Here is a 22,467-nt window from a genome sequence, read left to right on the forward strand (position 1 = left end):
AAATAGACTTTTAAGTTTTTGAGGATTTTTTTTCTTTATCTTATAAATTTCACTTTATTTTTATTTTAATTTTAGCCCAGTACTCCAGCCCATCTGAGCTCATTTTGAATCTCAGTTTTGTTCTTCAACATATTTGCTATCCCTGCCAGCTTTGGGTCATCTTCAGACTTGTAAGTACATTTTCTGTGTCATCTAAGTTATTAGTAAAACTGCAAAAGCCTGTGGCTTTTCTCTGGTGACTTTTCTGCTGGTTGCCGCCTACGCTTTGTGTAAAATTCTTTGATCAATTGCCAATCCATTTCACTTGTGCTATAATCTGGTTAATATGTTGCTGCCTTAACTCATCTCATTCATGAGAAAGTTATAGGAGACAATTTCAGATGCACTGCTGAACCCAAGATATGTTGTAGTTACAAAAGACAGGATGTATGAAGGATGATCTAAGATGGCTCGTTTTGTTTTGTAAAATGGAAACTACTGTACTTTTTTTTCCAATTATAAAAGTAATATAATTGTAAAGGTCAACAGCATACAAAAGTATATAAATTAGATAGTGAAAGTCCCTCTGTAATTCTTTGTGCTGACAACCTACCAGATGACTGTGGTTAATAGTTTTGTGCGTTCATAAACACAGATCTATGATTCAAATCAAATCATGCTAGAGAGAATGTTGTGTGACCTGCTTTTTTCACTTTCAGTCTTTTGGAAACATCTTTCCTTGTCAGAATATATAGTTTTACTTCATCCTTTTTAACACCATAGTGTCCTTTTCTGTGGATGTTTCCTAACTTAACTCATCAATCCCGTATGGATGGACATTTAGATCATCGGCACATTTTTGCTTTTGTAAGCAGTGTTGCATGGTGAACTTTCTTTGCTGGCTTGAGATGTTGTGTTGGGTGCTGGGTTTTGGCTCCTCTGGATTCCCCGTCCTTTGGGATCTTGTTTTCAATGTTCCAAATGCCAAGGGCCACCTCTACCAAAGAAAGAAGAACTGAAGAGGGCTCTGCCAACTCCCTGCTCATGTTTTGAGTTTGAAAATCTAAACGTTGTCCTCCCTCGAAGTGGAATTAAAGCTGCTTGAACTCCTGGGGGCCTTAGGAGAACCAAGAACCAAGGCACCCCAAGATCAAGTCCTGAGTGACAGACAGGCTCCATGGGTGGCTCCGTGCCCGGCTGGCACAGGTGAGGTGATTAGGAGCGAGAAAAGGAAGGAGAACTTCCTTGCTGTTTAGCCACTCTTCCCCATCACACACCCTCAGCTCTGCCAAGTGAGGCCACTTGCTGGGCGCTGTATAGTTCCCTTCTTTCTCATCTTTGCACCTTTCCTCCTCCCTGCACACGTGCACCTCCCAGACTAAGGTAGGATCCACCTACTCGGAACTTCCAGAACACCTTAAGAGCATGGGCTTGAGAGTCAGACCTGTGTTTGACTATCAGAGTTGTACCTGCCCAGCTCTGTCATCTTACATGAGTCACGTATCCTTTCAGGGCGTAGTTATCGTCACCTATAGGATGGAGATAAAGCTATTGATACGTAAGATATTTCAAAACACCTAACCCAATGCCTGGCTGATATGAAGCACTTAATAAATGTTAGCTGCTATTATCATCATGGGTGATCATGTTACCTATTCCATAGAGTTATGAAGATTAAATGAGAACATATGTAAAACACCCAACACAGTGCTCCGCATAAACTGAGTGTTAAATAAATGACAGCAATAGTTGATTGTATTTATATCCCCCTTTGGATACCTACCTCATTATAACTTGTGTGACTTCTATTTGTGTTCATGTCTTGATCGCCCCCTCTAATTTATAAGCTCCCTTGAGAGAAGAGTTCTCTCTCTCTCATTCTCTCTCTCTCTTTTTTTCTCCCCGCCCCCCTGCCGCCGCCACCAACTAGAAAGCATAAAAGACCCATTGCTGGGGATTAGTGGGGCTCTTTAAAATTTAGATGGATGAATGTTGCCATCATATTTTAAATCTCTTTATCACTGTATTGTGTTCTTGTTAGAAAGCATCTTTCCCATTAACTAATCAACGGGGCCTTGTCCGTTGGGCAGGGCATGGCATACATATTCCAACCACTGAGCCACTGGTCAATCTCAAACTCATTGGTTCTCAGCCCTCATTTCCCATTAGAAGTCACTCAGAGAACATTAAAAAAATGGCCAGGCTCCTTCTAGACCAAGGAAATCAGAATCTCTGTGGATGAGTCCCAGGTTATCTATATTTTAAATGTTCCTCTGGTGATTATAATGTGAAGCCAAGGTTGGCAGCTGCTGTTCTAATCTATCAGCTTGTGTATTTTCTCCTTAGTACTTATCACAAGCTGTAATTATTATGCTTATTCCATTCATTTATTCAATAAATATTTATTGAGCCCCTACCATGTGCCCAGCATGACTCAAAATACAGGGGTTAAAACAATGAACACCATAAACACAAATCCTAACCTTTATGTAACTTCCATTCTAATATGGAAGATAAACAATAAGATATATATGTATATATGTGTATACACACACACACACACACACACACACACACATATATATATATATATATAGCTGTGGACTGAATGTTTGTGTTTGTGACCCCCAAATTTCATATACTGAAGCCCTAACCTCCAATTGGATGATATTTAGAGATGGGGCTTTGGGAGGTAATTAGGGTTAGATGAGGTCATGAGGGTAGGGCCCTGGTCTCATGAGATTAGTTTCCTTGTAAAAAGAGACACTGGAGAACTTACTCTGTCCCCCATCCCATTCCCCTCTCCCACACACACATGAGGAGAGGTCCTGTGAGCACATAGCAGCCACCTACCAGGCAAGAGAAGAGGCCTTAGAATGAAACCTACCTTGCTGTCACCTTGACCTTGGACTTCTCAGCCTCCAGAACTGTGCGAAGTACATTTGTGTTGTTTAAGCCACCCAGTGTATGGTATTTTGTTAGGGCAGCCTGAGCAGACTAAGACATATGGTATGTTAGATAAGGATAAGTGCTAAGGAGAAAAATAAAGCATAAAATGGAGATTTTTTTTTAGAGGGGAGAGAGAGAAGTTTTAGATAGAGTGGCCTAGAAAGGAGAATCTTGAGTAAAGATATGAAGGAAATGAGAGATCTAGATCTGCAGCTATTTGGAGATAGAGCATTCAAGGAAGAGAAAAAGTAAGTGCAAAGGCCCTGAGGCTGGACCAGACCTGGTGTGTTTGAGAAACACAAGGGGGCCAGTGTGGCTGGAGAGTTGAGAGCAAGGGGCAGAGTGGTAGGAGATAAATTCAGAGAAGTAATGGGGGACAGATAATGTGGAAACAAAGGTTATTGTAAGAACTTTGGCTTTTACTCTGAGTAAAAAGTGGTGCGTAATCATTGAAGAATTTCTAGCAGAGAGGTAACATAATCGAACTTAGATTTTAATAGGCTCACTCTATCTGCCATGTTGAGAATAAACTGAAGGGGCAAAAAGGTGGGAGCACAGCAGGACCAGCTAGGAAGCTGCTGCAATAGCCCAGGTGAGAGATGATGGTGGCTTGGAGAAGGGTGGTAGCAATGGTAGTGATATGAGAGACAATGGTCAAAATCTCTACGTACCTTGAGAGTTAGAGTACACAGGATTTGCTGACTGTGTTGGGCCCGAGCCAGTGCATAGTCAAGGACAACACCATGGTTTTTGGCCTGAACGTCTAGAAGAATGGAGTTGCCATTTTACTGAGATGGGAAAGACTACGGGAAGAGTAGCTTTGAGGGGAAAATATCAAGGGCTTAGTTTTGAAGTTGATAATTTTGAAGCACCTATTTTTAGACATTCAACTGGGGATGTTAAGTAGAGAGGTGGAAATATAAATCTGGAGTTCGTAGGAGAGGTCGGTCCTAGAGATAGGACTTTGGGACCTATGAGATTGGATGAAATCACCTAAAGAATAAATTCAGGTAGAAAAGAGAAGAGGTCCAAGGACTGAGACCTAAAGCATTCCAAAGTCTAGAGGTTGAGTTGAAGAGCAAAAGAAATTGGACCTGGCAAGAAGCAGCCAGAGTAAAAGGAAGAAAACCAGTAGAATGTGGTTTCCAGGAAGCCAAGAGAAGAAAGTCATTCAAGGAAGAGAGAGTGGTCACTATGTCAAACACTGCAGAGAGTTCAAGGAAGAGGAGGACGGAGAAGTGACCATGGGATTTTGTAACATGTAGAGGAGGGCAGCAATAGGGTAGTAGCAGTATCTGGAGGGAGGATTAGAGTCGAGAGAGGATTTTATTAATGTTTTGGATGGGAGAAATAATATTCTAATGTGAATGATCCAGTCTCCCACGTTAGAATGTAAGCTCCTTGAGGGCAGGGATTTTGTTTCTTTCATCCCCATCACCTCCCACAGTGCCTAGCACAGAGTCGGCGTTCGATAAATGTTGTTGAGACATAGAGAACAGACTTGTGGTTGTCAAGGGGGAGGGGGGTGGGGGAGGGATGGATTGGGAGTCTGGGTTTAGCAGATGCAAACTATTATATATAGGATGGCCAAACAACAAGGTCCTACTGTATAGCACAGGGAACTATATTCAATATCCTGTAATAAACCATAATAGAACAGAATATAAAAAAGAATTCATATATATATGTATAACTGAGTCACTTTGCTATACACCAGAAACTAATGCAATATTGTAAATCAGCTATACTTCAATAAGATACGTTTTTAAAAATGTTGTTGAGTAGGTGAATGATCAGATGATTGAAGGAATCAATGGAAGTAAAGGTCAAAGAGTTGAGTAAGAAGTAACAGCAGGATAAAGTGGCAGGTGAATTGAGTAGCACCCTGGCTTGAGTTGCAGTCATTCCTGCCACACTCCTGGCACACCAAGCTTACCCCAGGGCCAGACAGCCTAAGCATGCGTTGGCATGACACAACTCTCTTTGCCAAGAGGGCACGCTGTGTCTCTGCGGTCATCCGTTCCAGGGAGCAGACAGGCTTTGGGACTGTAAGAGCTGAGCACGGCCAGACAAGACCGCAAAGCTCAGGAGCACACCAAAAGAGAAACCCCTCTGTGTCATCGCCATTCTCCGGGCGTGGTCTGTCTGCGGCACAGGGCACATGTGAGACATGGGCCACGCTGCTGACCCAGTCTGCCCCCGCTGGCTGGAGGGTGATTAATAACCTCCTGTAGCTCAGGCCAAGAAACAGCTAAACCAGAGTCCAAGGAGAAGCCCAGGGCCATGCAGCCACTGGAAGCCTTGGACCCGGCTCCTCCCAGCAGCTGCATTGCACAATCCCCACAGCGTAAGGTGATGGGTTGGCCCAGTGGGGCTTCCCCATGGTGCCTGTGACTCAGCTGTTGCTGGAAAGATGGCATGGCCCAGCGCCGGGCTAGTGCGTAAGGGGCACTTTTGAATGAATGAACCCTTTGGGACTCTGGGAATTGACACAAATAGTGAGGAAAGAATGCTTCTTTTTCCATGCCTTCCCTGTCATCTCACTCTATGCCCAGACACAGTCCTGTGCTGGGACACAGCCAGGGGCAGAGCATGTCCTGGGCTGGGAAGAAAGGACAGGGAAGCCTACATAGTTAATTGGCAGCACCCCCAGACAGGCCTTTTCCATCTCCTCACCTGGCCCCCAAAGACTCCACCGTCATATCAGGTCTTAGGAGTCCAAAACGTTTATTTCAATCCACATTGACTTAATACCTGATCTGGACCACAACCTGTGTGTTTTCTCAGAGTTGTTACTATAATAATAAATACAACAACAACAATGACCACTACTACTACTTCTAATATTAGTGATAATTACTGCAGCTGACACATACTGAGCACCTACTATGGGCCAGACGCTGGGCTAAGTACTTTACATTCATTGTCTCTTGTACTCCTCACTGCAGCCCTGTGAAGTGACTACTATTTTTTTTAATTGAAGTGTAGTTGATTTACAATGTCATGTTAGTTTCAGGTGTACAGCACAGTGATTCAGTTATATATATACATTCTTTTTCAGATTCTTTTCACTTTTATGTTACTACAAGATATTAAGTATAGTTCCCTGTGCTGTACTGTAAGTCCTTGTTGGTTACCTACTTTATATATAGTAGTGTGTATCTGTTAATCCCATCCTCCTAATACTATTATTGTTTCTCTTGAACAGAAGAGATTCAAGCTATGAAGGGAGAGAGTTGAGATTCAAGCCCAGATCTGTCTCATGACTGACTCACGCTCTACATGGTTCTCTATTATAGTATCGATGTGCTCTTTTAAAAAATGTAAATCAGATAATATCATTCCTTGGCTTGACAGCCTCCAGTGGCTTCCCATCACACTTAGAATAAAATCCGACTTTCTTCCTGGGCCATCGAGGCCTGGCAGAACCCAGCCTTTGCCTGCCTCCCCAGCCTTGTCTCATTTTCCTTTTCCCCCGCCCCTATAACACCTGTACACCGGGCTCTGTGGCGGTAGCAGTGCTCGGCTTTGGGTACATTTGGTAGTCTGGCTTGGCTGCTTAACCCTGCTTGTCGTGATACTTCCCTTGGAAAATACCTTCCATGGTTCAAACAACTATCCCTATTGGTATAAGGTGGAAGCTGCCTGTGATTGTCAGTACAGCCATTGTTCCCCAGATAGTTGCTGGGCTATCTTATTACTTTCTCTCTCCCTCACTTGTGTTGTAAGATCCTAGAAGGTTGAGAGTATCCCAGGTCCTCTCCAGCACCAAGAAGAACGTGATGCTCAGAGGTATATCTAAGCCCCAATTCTCATTCGGTCACTGTTGGTATTTGGTGAGACTCTCCTGGATGTCTGGGGTGTGGCGCACAGAAACAGCACTGGACTAGGAAACGTATGACCTATATCTTACTCTGGCTCTTTCACTCATTAGCTTAGGAGACCTTAGATGAGTCCTTTCACTTTTCTAAGCCTCAGTTTCTTCATCGGTCAATGAAAGTAATAGTCTCTGCCCCTGAGGGATCGCTTTGAATATCTAATAAGATGACTTGCTGGATAGTGGTCTGTAAAGTAGAGAAATTTACATAAAAATGCCTATTGAGTGCTTACTATATTTCAGATACTGCTCTAGGCTTCTCACATGTTTTACCTCAATCAATCCTCAGAAAATATGTACTATACTAGTATTAACAGCATCTCCACTTTACAGATGAGAAAAATGAGACACAGAGAGGTTAAAAGGTTTGTTCATCATTACCTAGCTAGTAAGTGTCAGAGCCAGATTGTGAATCCAGGCAATCTGGCTTCAGAGCCTGTAGACTGAGCCACTCACTTCCACATGTAAAGTAATGGGTTTTATTAGGGGCATGTCTTAGTCTGTTCTGGCAACTATAACAGAATACCATAGACCGGGTGGCTTATAAACAACAGAAATTTATTTTTTGCAGTTCTGGAGGCTGGCAAATCCAAGATCAAGGTACCAGCAGATTTGGGGTCTGGTGAGGCCCTCTGCCTGGTTGCAGATGGCCATCTTCTCCCTATCATCTCACATAGCAGAGGGGGAGAAAGGAGCTCTGTGGACCCTTTTTCTAAATAAGGGCACTAATCCTATTCATAAGGGCTCCACCCTTATTACCTAATCACCTCCCAATGGCTCCACCTCCAAATACCACCACATTGGGGATTAGATTTCAACATACGAATTTTGAGGGGATACAAACCTTCAGTTTGTAGCAGGCGGGAGGTTATTATTATTTTTTACAGTAAAAAATAATTTTTGCTATCATTTTGTCCAAGTGTTGTACCATTTTTCGTCTCACTGGGCCACATGCTACTTGGGTTCCTTCACCTGTTATTGTTTAGCATTATGGTAGTGGACCCTCACTCCACCCCAATTCTCTTACCTTCCCCTTCCTCAAAGCCACAAGAGGTTCCCAACAAATGTGATATTCCAGAGAACATAATCTTCCCATGTCCAGAGACGAGTGTGGGTGCCTGGGGGTCTGATCCCTTTGTGTCTTCATGAGTGCTGAGCACCTCCTACGTGTCAGGGCCTGTTCTGGTCAACTGGGGATACCTCAGGGAACAAACAATCAAAAAATCCCACCCTGCACAACTTCACTTCAACGGTATTCTTGCCCCCAATACACAACCTTAATCTAACCGTGAGATAACATCAGACGAACCTCCATTGAAGGAAACTCTACAAAGTAACTGACCTGGACTTGTCAAATTGCCAAGGTCATGAAAGACAAAGACTGAGGAACTGTCACAGTTTAGAGGACGCTAAGGAGACATGACAACAAATACAATAGGAGATCCTGAATTGGATCTTGGGATAGAAAAAGGACATTAGTGGAAAATCTGGGGAAATTCGAATAAGGTCTGTAGATTAGTTAACAGTGTGGTATCAATATTAATTTCTTGGTTTCAGTACTATTACCATTATTATCTAAGGTGTTTAATGTTAGGGGAAGCTGGGTGAATGGTATACAGCAACTCTCTGTGCTATGTTTACAATTTTCCTGTAAAGTCTAACATTATTCCAGGCAGTTTGAAAGCAGGCTGGCAGGCACAGAAATGATAAATGCCAAAGGATATGGGAAGGGCATTGACAGTATCTGCTATGCTTCCTGAGCCGCAGTGTCTTCATCTATAAATTAGACCCAATAATAATGTATCTCAAAGAATTTGTATGGGAACCTGCTTTTGAAGTACTATAAAAATGCAAGCTATAAATATTCAGTTTTGTGACAGAAGCTACAGAAGAAATAAAAATACCATCACTCCATCCTCTAGGAAAATTTTTTTAATAAAATTATTTCAAAATAAAAAGTTAAACACATCCCTGCCTTCCTGGGGCTCACCTTTCGGTAGAGAGAAGGTGGAGGAGGGAATAAATAAAGCAATCAGGAAATTAGTATTTTAGAAGGAAATAGATGCTATGGAGAGAAATAAAGCAAGAAAGGCAGATAGGGAGCAGAAGAGGGGCAGTTTTAAAATAGGATGGTTATGGCAGGCCTCACTGAGAAGGTGGCATTTGAATAAAGACTTTAAAGGAGGGAGGGAGCAAGAGCCCCAAGAAGGAGTGTATCAGTCAGAGGGGACAGCGAGTGCAAAGGCCCTGAGGCTTGACCACTTTAAGGAACAGCAGGAAGCCTGGAGTGACTAGAACAGAGCTTAGCAAGGTCAGTTTGCCTCATCCTGTGATCTTAAAGATAACAGAAAGAAACTGGCCACAGGCGAAGGCTCAGGGAAGTCAAACAGTAGACACCAAATAGAGGACCTGCCATTGTCCTCTGTTTCCGGCAGAGTCACCAATGACAGAAACATGAAGGCAAAGAAAAGAGCAGGGAAGTGAAATCGCTGAAGTCTAGAGTCCTTGTCCAATTTCTGGTGAGGAAACAAATCATTATTAAGCACCATAACAAGTTTCTGAGTCGCCTGTGCTTGATTTCTCTCCAATCAGTGAACTCTAATTAATGCTGAGTGGCAGTAATACCACCGCCTGAGACATCTTCATGATTTCGCCTTAATGAGAAGTGTAATTGGTAGCACAGAAAAACGGGCTGAGTTTTCTTGGCCTAATAAGTGGAATTGATGAAAAATGCAGAGCATCTTTCTGGTTTGGTTTATGTGTATTATCGAAAGTCCTTGAGTCATCCAGTTAGCATCATTTGGATATTTGGGGTCTAGTAATGCATGCACTAAACAGAATGCAGGCAATGATGCCACACGGGAAGCAGCCCCCTGGCCTGATGTGTACCTAAGAAAGATGGGCCAAGTACCGGGTCAGGGGGGTGGTCCCTGGAGCCTCCTCGTCTGGCAGCCATGACCCAGGATGCTTCCTCTTCCAGCTGTGCAGAAGCAGAAATCCACACGGGGAAAGCCAGCCTACTGGGAAGTTTGTAGACAGCAATGGTGTTTTCAGAACATCTCAACTCATCCAGAGGTCCACACAAGCGTGCGGCCTTGTCCTTATAGTGTTATAAAGATTGGATGAGAGGATTTAGTGGATAGTATTCTCAAAAATGTAAAATACTACACTTGTGTAAGGTATTAATATATGCATTACTGTTATTAGTATGTACCACAGGAGGTGTAAAGAAAGTAGAAGACTTACAGCCATAGTGTCTTCTGGTTCTCTGCACGTCTAATGTTATAGAGGGGGCCATGACCCTCTTTTTAGAAACAACAGCTACCATTTTGAGCACTTACCATGTGCAAGGCACTATGGTAAATGCTTTGCATACATTATCTCCTTTAGTCCTCACAATGACCCCATGAAGTTGGTACTGTTTCTCTCTCCATTTTATTTTATTTTATTTTATTTTATTTTTAGGAATTTATCCATTTTTTCCTGGGTCATCTAATTTGTTGGCATCTGTTCATAGTAGTCCCTCTTTTTTTTAATATAAATTAATTAATTAATTAATTTATATTTATTTTTGGCTGCGTTGGGTCTTCGTTGCTGTGCGCAGGCTTTCTCTAGTTGTGGCGAGCGGGGGCTACTCTTCGTTGCGGTGCACAGGCTTCTCATTGCGGTGGCTTCTCTTGTTGCAGAGCACAGGCTCTAGGCATGCGGGCTTCAGTAGTTGTGGCACACAGGCTTAGTAGTTGTGGCTCACGGGCTCTAGAGTGCAGGCTCAGTAGTTGTGGCACACGGGCTTAGTTGCTCTGCGGCATGTGGGATCTTCCCGGACCAGGGCTCGAACCCGTGTGTCCTGCATTGGCAGGCGGATTCTTAACCCTTGCGCCACCAGGGAAGTCCCTCTCTCCATTTTAAAGTCGGGTAAGTGAGGCTCAGAGACGTTAACTAACTTACCCAAGGTTACAGAGTAAGTGGTTAGAAACAGGATTTACATGCAGGAGACTGGCTCTAGGATTCTGTGTCCTTGAGGAGGTGCTGCGGGGCTATCTGGCTTCCCAACTGCGAAGACTGGGCTGGGGACAAGAGAAAGAGACCAACTCTGAATTGTAGAAATACCCAGAGTAGCAGTCACCAACTTCATCGTGTCCCTTGTGCCTGTGAGGCAGCTAGAGGCACAGAGCAGTGCTGAGACTTGCCCAAGGTCACACAGCTCGCTAGAGCACAGCTGCAGTAGAACCCTGGTCTTCAGGCTCCCGGCTCGGTGCTGCTCTTCCTCCCGCTCCACCCCCACTGGCCCCTCAGCTTCAGTGTGCAGCCGTCAGAGGGAAGCCACACCCTTGTGAGTGAAGCCACACCCTTGTGAGTGAAGCCATTGTCTGGAGGGTGGTGCTCAGCATTTCCTAGGGACCTGCAGCATCCACATCACCTGGAAGCCCATAGGAAGCGCCAGGTCTTGGGCTCTTACCCTAGACTGACTGGGGCTGGGACCCAGCCATATGGGCCTTCACAAGCTATCTAGGTGACTCCGATACACACTCAAGTTTGAAAAACACTGGCCTAGGCCGAAAGGCAAAGCGCCGAGTGCTGCAGACATCAGTATGCGTTCGGATCATCAACTCGCACAGCACAGAGAGGGATCGTCTTCCTAGGGAAGGACTGGGAAAGGGACCGCAGCTCTCGAGCCACACCTGCAGAGCAAGGTCACCTTCAAACACACATGGCGATGATGGATAGACAGACACAGACCAGGAGGGAGAGTGTAGCCAGTACTTGCTCATCCACACGTGCATCGGAGAGGATGTAGTTTTGCCAGCTCAGCGGTTTCCCGGAGACGTGCCAGTTCCTCTGCTTGCTGCCGGGGAAGCTACATCCCTGCCTTTAGGGAAACCGCCATGCAGGATCATAGAACCTGAGTTGAGAGGGAGCTTAGAGAGTACCTACCCCGTTGCCCACCTCTACCACATCCTTGGTGATGCCCCTGACTGGCACTGTCTTGGCTTCAGCATCACAGGGCCACAGTGATCGTGAGCTCGGTTTCCTGTACGACAGGGTGGAGGTGGATGGGGGAGGAAACACATGTACAGGTAACTACAATAATAAGGAATAGTAGAAGAGCTAGAGCCAATGCTAAGAGAACACTGAGCCAGGAGGAAAGAATTTTAGCACTGGGAAGTCAGGGGAGGCTTCAGGGAGGAGGTGCTATCTGAGCTGGGCAAGGTTGCAGCAGGCAGAGATGGTGGAGTAGGAAGGAGGGTTGTTGCCATATTTCCATGAACAAAAGTGTGGAGGCACAAAAATGCAGGACTCCACAAAATATGTTCAGGCAGCCCAGGTAAAGAGGACAGGCTCTGGAGCGAGACTGCTTGGCTTCAAACCCTGACTCCCTGCCTCCCCAGCTGCCTGACCTTGGGCAACTTACTTAACGTCTCTTGGCCTCTATTTCTCCACCTGGAAAATGAGAGTAATGTAACGTAACTCATTGGGTTGTGGGAAAGAGTGGATGACATAATGCATGAAGTAGTCTACACGGTGTCTGGCACACAGCAAGCACTCCAAAACACTTTTGGCTACCCTTGCCAATTACAATGGCTATTGTATAATAGCCATTGGCTATTATACAGTAGCCAATGAGATGGTTTGCCTAGAGCAGGGGGTATAGGACTGGGAGCAGTGGAGGTAATCGTTGGTTGTGGAGAGAGCTTTGAATGCCAAACAAAGGACTTGGGGCTTTTATTCTGAAGGCAGGGAATATGTGTATTTGGAGGATGGACGGGAGCAGGGTGATAAGACAGGGGAAAGTTAAGAGGTTACTGGATCTTAACTATGGCGGTGGCAAAAGAACTAAAAGGGATTGGGCAAGAGTCAGGTTCAGAGCAGGGGTATTTGAGTTAGTGTATGTCTGAACTCCACTATTACATATAAACCCGAGTTTAGGTCAGGTTACGAGATCCTGAAATGTGTAGATGTGTACGTGTATACACAATATTATATTTATGTATAATACATAATATTATGTTTATATATTATATATATTATATAATTATACATACCATATTTATATATAATATTAAATGTATATATTTAAAATGCATAAATACATACGATGTATGTATTATATTTAATATACATATTGAATAAGCAGAAAATGAAAATTCATGGTTGGAGAGAGTATTAGCCCATTTTTAATAGTCCTAATGGGAAAGACAATCCCTTTGTTAGTTTGAGTTAAGCTATGTGAAATAAACTCTATGAAAACATTTCCCAAAGTGGGCCTTCTTGTACGAAAATTTGAGATATCTGCAATTCACACATACTCAGTCAATTTAAGCACATTCCGTCTTACTGGCAGGGACCAAAATCTGTAATACGACAAGGAGTCCTCTGATGAAAGAGATGATTAGAAATGGCAACGGCAGCGTACATGGGTTCCTAATTAAGGAGTTTTCTAATGGCTGTCTAGTAATACAAGTGCCCTCCATTTGGACTCTGGCAATAACTTGAGTATTCTTTAGTTCCCAATCAGGATGAACCCAATTCAAAATGTTCTCAAGTCCTGGGCCAGAGGAAATGATCTAACTTGGCACATTACTGAGTTCCTGCGAAGAAGAAAGACACTAACCACTCACAAATATCTTGTCATTGACTAACTGCAAAGATGCATCTGTTAAATCAATCCATCTGAGTAGGCTAGTTCTCTCGAATATTAAAGAATATCAATACATCCTAAAAGCAAGTCGATTTGTCAGGCATTGACCAAGCGGCTTCAAAGCCAAATCATCCCTTTTGTGCCTTCACCTTTCTTCCAGAATATATTGACAAACACATACAAATCTGGACTCAGCCTCTTCTGTTAGAGCCTTTTCAAAGAAAGCTGACTTTCTTTGGCTGCAGTGAAACAGATGTTTGGGTGGGAGGAGGTGCAGGGGTAAGGGTGCCAGGGCTGCTTCAGGGCTGGGGAAACGGCTCTGCACCCAGCAGACTAAATATCATGAACGCTTGGTCAGCTCCCTCGCAGACGTGCCAGGCTTCCCCTTCATCTGCTAACAGCTGGAAACAGAACAGATCCATTGAAGCGATTAAACCGACCAGTTAGATTGACCCAGATTCTTTCAGGAAACGCAAAAGCCTACTGGCTCGTGGGATTAGCTTGAGTTTTTCAATTGCTCCCCATCTGTACATCACCTTCGTGTCCACCATAGCCCCGGATTGCTACATCTGCTCACCTCAGCGGCTTGCTTTCAAGCCAAGGTAATTTGAGAACCGTCTAGTTATAATCAAGCAGCCTTCGAACTCTAGAGAAACTCTGTGGCCAGCCCAAAGAGAAATTTGGCCCTCTCCTTAATTGATTTGCTGTATCCCTGGCGTTCTTTTCCCACCATCTGCCCTTGCTCTTCTGCAATTCCAGGTGACGTAGCCAACTTGTTCGACATAGCTTGTGGAGAACACAGCCCAGAGCATATGCCGTTCAAGGCTTCATTTTTTATAAAGAAAGAAGGACTGTGCTGAGTGGCTGTAGGGCAAATAGCGGTGGAAAAATGAATGTTTTTTTGCCTTTTGAGAGGTGACATCAGAAGACAGTGAGGAAAGGCCCAAGGAACCTTACAGGCAGTGAGTGATGGCAGAACTCAAATTAAAGGAGACATGGGGCCTAGGCAAATTATACCCAGGGCACACCCTGCCGACAAGGGCTCTTACCCATACAATATACAGGGGTCATAGGAAAAGCCTATATAGCACACAGGTTCTTAGCCCTGGCTGCACATTAGAATCTCCTGGAAAGCCTCAAAATGTATAGGCACAGGCCCCTCCCTTGGAGAATCTGTCTTCACTGGTGTGGGGTTAGGGCCACAGCATTGGCACTTTTTAAAAGCTCTCCAGATGAGAACCAGAATTTCCATAAAGGACATTATCGAGATGATTGACCACATTTGAATATGCACTGAATGTTAGATCATATTACTGTATCAGTGTTAAAATTTCTGAACTTGATAACCGGATTGTGATTACGTAAGAGGCTGTTCTCGTTCTTAGGAAATACATGCTAAAGTATTTAGGGGTGAAGAGCATGAAGTCTGCAATTTAGGCAAATGGATTAAAGGGGGAAATACCATGTAGAAGTGTAGAGAGGGATGAATACAGCAAATATGGCAAAATGCTAACATTTGGCGAATGTGGGTGAGGGCTTACCCTGCTGACAAGGGTTCTTTGTACTATTCTTAGAACGCTTCTGTTAGTTTAAAATGATTTCCAAATAAAAAAAAAATTCTAAAAAGTACCCCAGTTCCCCAGATGAACTACTGAACAGCCAGATTTGGAAACCACTGGATTCAGAAAAACAGAGCGAACGAGGACCTATTATATAGCGGTGGCTCTCTGAGCCACTGTCCTACAGCAGAGCTTCTCTCCCTTTAATTCTCATGTAAATCTCCTGGAGGTCTGGTTAAAACTCAGTTTCTGATTCAGAAAGTCTGCGCTGGGGCCTGAGATTCTGCGTTTTCAATAGACTCACTGGCGATGCCAGTGCCTCTGGCCCATGGGCCACAGCTGGAGTAGCAAAGTTCTAGGACGGAATTACCCCACCGTCAGTCTGTCAATCGGTCAAGCGTTTTGGAACCGTCTCCACTGGGCTCAGCACTGCAGGAGAAATTCCCTAGGTGAAGTAGGGTGGGCCTTGACTACGGCATCGCCCTGTGAGCCACGTGGTCTGGCCCTGCGAGAGTCACTCTGATCCCCAGAACAGAATGGAGCGCCCAACAGAACAAGCTGAAATGAAGGCTGGCAGCAAATGGAAGGGGGCATGAAACAGTCTCTTCCAAAGCGAGCCCATGATACAGGTCGCGGGAGGAGATCAGCCGCTCCCGGTAGGTGGCAGCTGGAGCCGAGCTGAGGCTCCTGCAGACAGCAGCGTAATTCTGATGAGGTGTCGGGGTACAGGCTTCCCCCTCCAGCGTGGGGATTCATTTATTAGAAACAGATTTCCAAGGAGCATTCCCGTTTCCTGTTGGCTGTGGCATGCCTCGAGTTTGTTGCTTTTGCTGTAAGAGGAGCCAAGATGTCTCTCCCCTGGTGGGAGCAGAATTTTCCAGGCCTCGCCTCCCTACTTCCCCCATGGTAGTGCCCTTCCCCTCTGCCTGCGTGCGGTGATCGTGTTTTCCACGCATTGCATTAGAGGCCAGCCTGTTATTTGTATCTCCCTTATTTGCATCCAAATCAAGGCCGACTGGCATGGATGCACAGAAGGAGGCACCTGGGCTTTACTGAGCAGGCAGCCCCAGAGAAGGCTCTGGAAGATAGTTGAGAAAAGCCTGGAGTTGGCAGCCCTGAGTTTGGATCAGAGCGTTGCCATCTTATAGCTGTGTGAACTTGAGCAAGTTGCTTAACATCTCTGAGCTTTAGGTTCCTCGTCTGTAAAGTGGGGCCGGTAACAGTACTAAATTCATAGGGTTGTGAGTATCAAATGAGATAGAGGGCCAAGCAGGTGCTCAATAGATGGAAGAGAGTCATTCATTTGATGGGGATTTATTGAGTTTCTTCTACGTATAAACAAAGAGTAGTTCAAATCCAGTCCACCCTTAACTTGCCGGTTGTGCAACCTTGGACCAGTTACTTTCTTTTACCTCTCTCAGCCCCAGTTCCCTTCCTCTCAAATGAGGCTGGTACTAGTGTGGAACTCCCAGGATTGCCGTAAGGAATAAATCAGGTCAGGTACATAGAAAAGTGCCCAGTGAGTGTGAATGATCATAATTGTTGTGGTTACTATTATTATCAGCTCTTCTCTGAGCTCTTTCTTATTATGAGTAGATTCACTTGGTAGCCAAGCACTCTTTAAAATAGTCCTTTGCAGTCTCCTCCAGTAGACCCTCCCTGATCTGCATTGTCATTTCCTCAAGGGCGGAGGCCACATCCTTTATACTTTTCTGGTGTCTCCATGGTACCTGGCAGAGAGTAGGTGTTCGGTGCAGGAAGCAGAGAGCTTCAGTGCCTGGCTTTGGGTTTTAGCCTGTCCGCTTCACTTACTGAGTGGCTTTGTAGCAACTCCTGGACCTTCCTGGGGCTCCATTCTCTCATCTGTAAAATGGGTGTGATCATAATCCCTACCTCTGGGGATTGCTGTGGGGAATAAAGCTGGGCTCAGAGTGGGAGTTTAATAAGGATTAAGTGTTATTATTGCTATCATTTGAGAAAATTCCCGCAGTCAAGAATCACAGGAGCTGCTCTGAGAGATCACACACACACACACACACACACACACACACACACACACACACACACACTCATACACTACCACCACACGAGTGGGCAGCCCAGAGAGGACAGGTTACAAGAGAGACACAAATAGGCGTTCGTTGCCCAAGAGGGGCTCTTTGAACCCCAGGCCAGGGCCAGTGTCTGCAAAATATTCTCTCTGGGACAGTGGCGCTGTGAGCCCCTGCGTTCTTTCTTATATTGAGGTAAAATTCATATAATATGCAATTAACCATCTTAAAGTGAACAGTTCAGTGGCATTTAGTGCATTCACAGGGTTGGGCTGCCCCTGCTCCCTGAGTTCTTTAGAACTGGTTGCCGCTTTCAGCTGGCTGTATCCAGAGGAAGGCGGTGTTCATCTGTTTTTGTCACTCTTCCTGTCACTGCACCATACCTGACCCCATTCCCAATTTGTTCCTCCCTCCCTGTTTTTCCAATTGCTCCATGTCTCTCCACCCTTCTGCCTTTTGGGGCGACGGGGGTAGGTGTCTCTGGCTGACATCTACGTTTAGGAAGAGGGAGGGAGGGTGTTGACTCACTGGAAAGATGCCGGCCCCAAAGGGTGGCACCAGCAGACTGCGGGTTGGAGCTGGCGAAGCCACTTCTTGGCACGGATGAAAGCAAGCAAACCCATTGTCGCTTCACTTTCCAGCAGCCCCAGAGGCAGCAGACAACACAAAAGGGATTATTACCAACTATGGCCTCTGAGAATTGCTGTCCTCTTTGTTAGCGTGTCTTCCATCTTTGGGCTCCTCGTCCTTATGAAGAAATTTGCTCTGTCTCAAAGCATCTCTTACGAAATAACCTTGGCAGGCTCCGCAGCTTCACAAATGTCTGCTTTGTATTTGTACTTGTGAGCAAGAGCCACATCTCAAGTATTTTAAAATATAAGAATACTTTATAGGGTACCACGCGCTGCGCTAAATGCCCTAAACTCTCATAACCGCTCTATATGAGTTATCTAAGTTTCTACAATGACTCTAGGAGGTAGGCAGTTATATTAAGTATCTACTTTCTATAGATGAAGAAACTGAGGCAGCAGAGCTGGTCAGTGACTCGTCCAAGGCCACCTGGTAAGTAACAAAATCCATGTTTTACACCGCTAAGTAATCCTGTGCCCTCATAATCCCAGCATGGATGTTAATTAGTTGGTTGAACAGAAAAAAAAAATGTGTAGCAACCACATACAGTAGCTTCCTTCATTCACTACCTAGATATTAGTTCTGGCTCATGAATTTCCTGGCTTTATGACTTTGGATGAGTCACCTAACCCCTCTGAAAATGTTTCATCATCTATATAATTGGGGTAATTTTCTTGTCTTATCTCCATCAGATTTGTGAGGGTAAGATATACAATGATACAGGGAACGTTTTTGCAAAATGTAAAGTGCTATGTCAATGTCGGGAATTGCTAACATGAATAAACGGTTTCCTGGGATTGTGTAAGAGCCACAGAGTTGCAGGTTGGGAACGAGAGCTCCTCAGGTGCTCTGTAGTAACCCTGGGAAGCTGCAAGTTTCTCTGGCTAAATCAAATCCTGGACAAGCCATTCCATTTCTGCTCTTCAAGGCTGTGTGATCTTTTAAGCACTAGCCAACTTCTCTGAACTGCATATCTGTGTCTTTCATCAAGTGTAGTTGGGAGAGCACTAGGGGAATCCTCAGCCTTTGGTACATAAAGGGATTAAATAAACCCAGTGAAAGCCTTCTAAAGATGGCTCCAGCCTATCCCATTTTTGCAAAATCATAGCCTATCTATCACAGAGGTTGTGGCGCACATTAACTTGACATGATATGGCTGAAAATGCCTTGAATAGTGCCAGCGCTGGCCTCGTAGTGAGTGCATGCGCAAAAGATGATGAATTTTTGTGACTTGTTATTCTTGGGGGGGAGGGCAAAATGCAAAAGGGGGAGGGAGGCCTCAGCAGGGGGCAGGCAGTTTGGATAGTTGGGCCTCCTCGACCACAGGGCTTGCCAGTTTCCCCCATTCCTTGAAATGAAGGCGTGATTTTGAAACACAGCTGCCTCTTATTCAAACAGGAGCTGTTTATACACAGGGCTGTGTCTGACTTTCCATGTAGGTTATTTCTGTTTCCCAGGAATGTTGGCAAGGGGCAAGCGGATGAAGCCTTGTTAAAGCCCTACCCGTTCCATCACCCTTCACCCTTCACCTCTCCTGGCATGCAAACAATTTAGCAGCAAAGGAGGCAAGAGTCTCTGAGCAAGAAATAACTTTCCTTGTCCCTCAATGTAGACACGAAGGACAGGGGAGCAGAGAGACCAGGGAAGCAGTGGAGGGGAGCAGTCTTCTAAGTCCCATGTAAAGTTTTCTTTTTAAAGAATTATTAAACTTTTTCAGAAATTACAAATGTTCCACAACTAGGCATGGAGTACATCGATTGGAGATTTTGCCGTTTGTACTAGAATGGGATCCTGAGATAGATGTTTCTCTGCAGCCTGGCTTATGCACTTAAAAGTACATCACAGATCTCCCAGCACACCAGTAGTCATGGATCTCGCTCATTTTTTCAAATAGCTACATGATAGTCCATAATATGATTCTACCAGGATTTGTTCAGTCATTCATCTATTGATGAGCGCTCAAGTTGTGTAGAACTTTGTGGTCATTCCTGTGAAAGAGGGCACCATCCCCATTCATCTCAGCATATTTACCAGGGTTGGTGGGAAGATTGCTGGGTCAGAGGGTTTTAATTTACCTATGGCAAGATTGCTTGGCTGGTTTTCATAAATAGCATTCTGATTCTCTCCTTTTATGGTCAAAAAGTTTATTGTTCATCTGTTAGGCGGATCTCATTTGCCTTCTCAGTAATCAACGTATTGCCCCATAGTAAAGGGTATGAATTGAAAAGGACTTTTGTAAGGAATGGGCATCCAAAGATAGAATCTTCTCTTCTGTGGGATCCCAGAAAGCGGTGGATTGCAGTTTATCCAACTGGACCAAATCTTCCTGATGCCTTCCTTCACTGACCTAGTCCCGTTATTCTCCCGCCTTTTCTAGCCATGAGTACCCTAGGCCCAACCTTGAGAAGCAAAGAGAAACTACATTTTGTTGGCAGCAAACATGTTCTGGGTTCTCTCTCAGATAAAGATTCCTCTGCAAGAAAATACAAAGGAACTAGAGAGGCTAGAATACGAAGATGAGCACAAATTACAGAAAATGATGAATGTCAGTCTGCTTTGCTAATGTCTTTTGGAAAACTATTGCTGAACAGTGCCTTTAAAAATCAAGGACATGGTGGGCATATAGGTGTTCACTGTAGAGTTCTTTCATAGTCGTATAACAGAATGTTAAGATGTTAGTATGTGGTTTGATTTATAAAAATTCTGGTCATATACCACTATCTGGGCATATAAAATCCATATCAAAACATGGGGCTCTGTATATACTTGATGCTTTTTACAGCACTTAAAAAATCGAATTCCACCCTTCCAGCAGCCTTGTATGACAGGTATCACTCTCCTCATTTGACAACAGAGAGAATGAAGCCTGGAGAAGTAAATGACTCGTCCAAAGTCACATACATAATTGGCAACAGCCTTGAATTTGGGATCGCCCATCCAGTGTTCATTCCACTTGTAGAAAAGGGGTATAACATGAGATCTTAATTCCATTTCTCATTAGGCCTCGGCTTGAGTCTCATTTGGCCTAACCCAGTTTCTCTCTTACTCTAGGCATACGGAGCTATGCTTCTTTCCATGGCTGATTTAACACTGATGGAGCACCAGTAATGTGCTAGGTGCTCTAGACACTGTAGAATTAAATCCGGTTGCTGCCCTGTAGCTCCCAAGCTCAATTTGTTGGAGCCCAATCTAAAATAGTTACTGCTCTTCATGGACGGTACAGGCTTATAAGAACATTTCTCCTCTCTAAGCTTGTTTCTCACCATTAAGGACCCCCAAGGGAATCTCTTCTTGTCAGATAGGAATATCTGGTAACTGGTGTCTGAGTAGTCCTGAAAAATAGTCCCTTATTTTGCCCAACTCACTCTTAAAGACGAATGTGTCAGTTTGTTTTTCTTTCCAGAAAACCAAATAGAGGCCAGTTTTCTCTTCTGAGGAGTCAGAAGTGCAGCTCACCCAACATGTTATGGTTTGAGGCACGTTGGAATGGTCTCTCTGACCCCAAATATTTTCCTTATCAGCTGAAATATCCTTTTTAGAGATGTAACTCCTTTCTGACTCTCACATCCCGTCAGTTATCATGCTGTATTAACCATGCTCTATGTATATCCTTTGGAATGTTCCGAACATCTATCCTTTTTCTAACCATTCCCACTGCCACTGGCCTTGTCAACTTAAACAATTACCACAAGGTCCTAGCAGGTTCCCCTACTCATTATCTCCTTTAGTCTACCCTACATCACATCGGCAGAATCTATTTCTAAAACACCATTCCGGTCACGTCATACCAATGGTCAAAAACCATAGCTGGCTTTCCATTGCCTGGAGTAGTAGTTTTCAAAGTCTGTTTGTCCATTTGTTTGTTCTTTGGTTTCCAATTACTACGGGGATGCTTTTTTCAAGCAAAATATTAGGTAGCTGAGACCCCAAAATGAAAAGCAAATAAAAGTAAACATGCTCCAAAAAATGTAGCCTCCCTTCTTTCCTGGGCCTCAGGAAACACAGTGTGGAGACCACTGGCTTACTCATGAGATTCAAATGCCTTAACTTGGCATTCAAGACTGCACTAGCCTGGCCCTAACATGCCTCTCCCGTTGGGCTTCCAACTTTCTCCCATGGGAACCCTTTGCTCCTGCAGTTTGGTCTGCACACAACTGGAGCATTCTCACTTTTTACCTTTGCACATGTCATGCCCCCGAGCCTGAAATACCCACTGCTGCTCTCTCTTCCTGTCTGAATTGCATTCACCCTTCAAGGACCAGCTACTTCAAGAAACCTTCTCTGGCTACGTTGTTTCACAGGGACTCACTTCCTGGAGCTGTGATGACTTTACCTTCCAAACAACAGCAAAAAAATGGAGACAGAAGCTGTTGCCATAGGCTCTGTTTTTATGTTCTCCTTCTAGTTAAAGAAGTCTTGTGGTGTGACTGTTAAATGTGAGGCCAAGGCTCCCTGAGTTTGTGTCCCAGCCCTGCTACTTGTTAGCCATGTGACTCTAGTTACCGTGCTTCAGGTCCCTCGTCAGTAAAATGGGGGCAAGAATAGTATTCATCTCAAAGGGTTATGTGAGGATTAAATTGTGTCAAGCTCCTCTAGCAGTGTTTGGCACTTAGTAAGCAGTTGATAAAAATCAGCTCTTATTAGGATAGCTCAGACATGAGGTGATGAAGGTCTGAGCTAAAGTAGAGGCAGTGGGCTGTCTACCAAGGGCAGAATTGTTGCGAGATCTAAAGGTAGGGAATTGTGGACAGAGTAAGATAAAGAGACTAGTACACAACCAGT

The 22,467-nt window shown here is 44.5% G+C and overlaps 1 protein-coding gene across 1 annotated transcript in view; it reads left to right on the plus strand.

Moving 5' to 3' along the window:
- Positions 1–22,467, plus strand: part of PAK3 (p21 (RAC1) activated kinase 3) — a 272,619-nt gene that overhangs the window by 51,664 nt on the left and 198,488 nt on the right. The window contains exon 2 of the mRNA XM_061179278.1: positions 76–170. The gene's annotated coding sequence lies outside the window, so the exon portion shown is untranslated. The remainder of the gene's footprint in view (positions 1–75; positions 171–22,467) is intronic.

The sequence above is a fragment of the Eubalaena glacialis genome, chromosome X (assembly GCF_028564815.1).
Source record: "Eubalaena glacialis isolate mEubGla1 chromosome X, mEubGla1.1.hap2.+ XY, whole genome shotgun sequence".
Taxonomy (NCBI): domain Eukaryota; kingdom Metazoa; phylum Chordata; class Mammalia; order Artiodactyla; family Balaenidae; genus Eubalaena; species Eubalaena glacialis.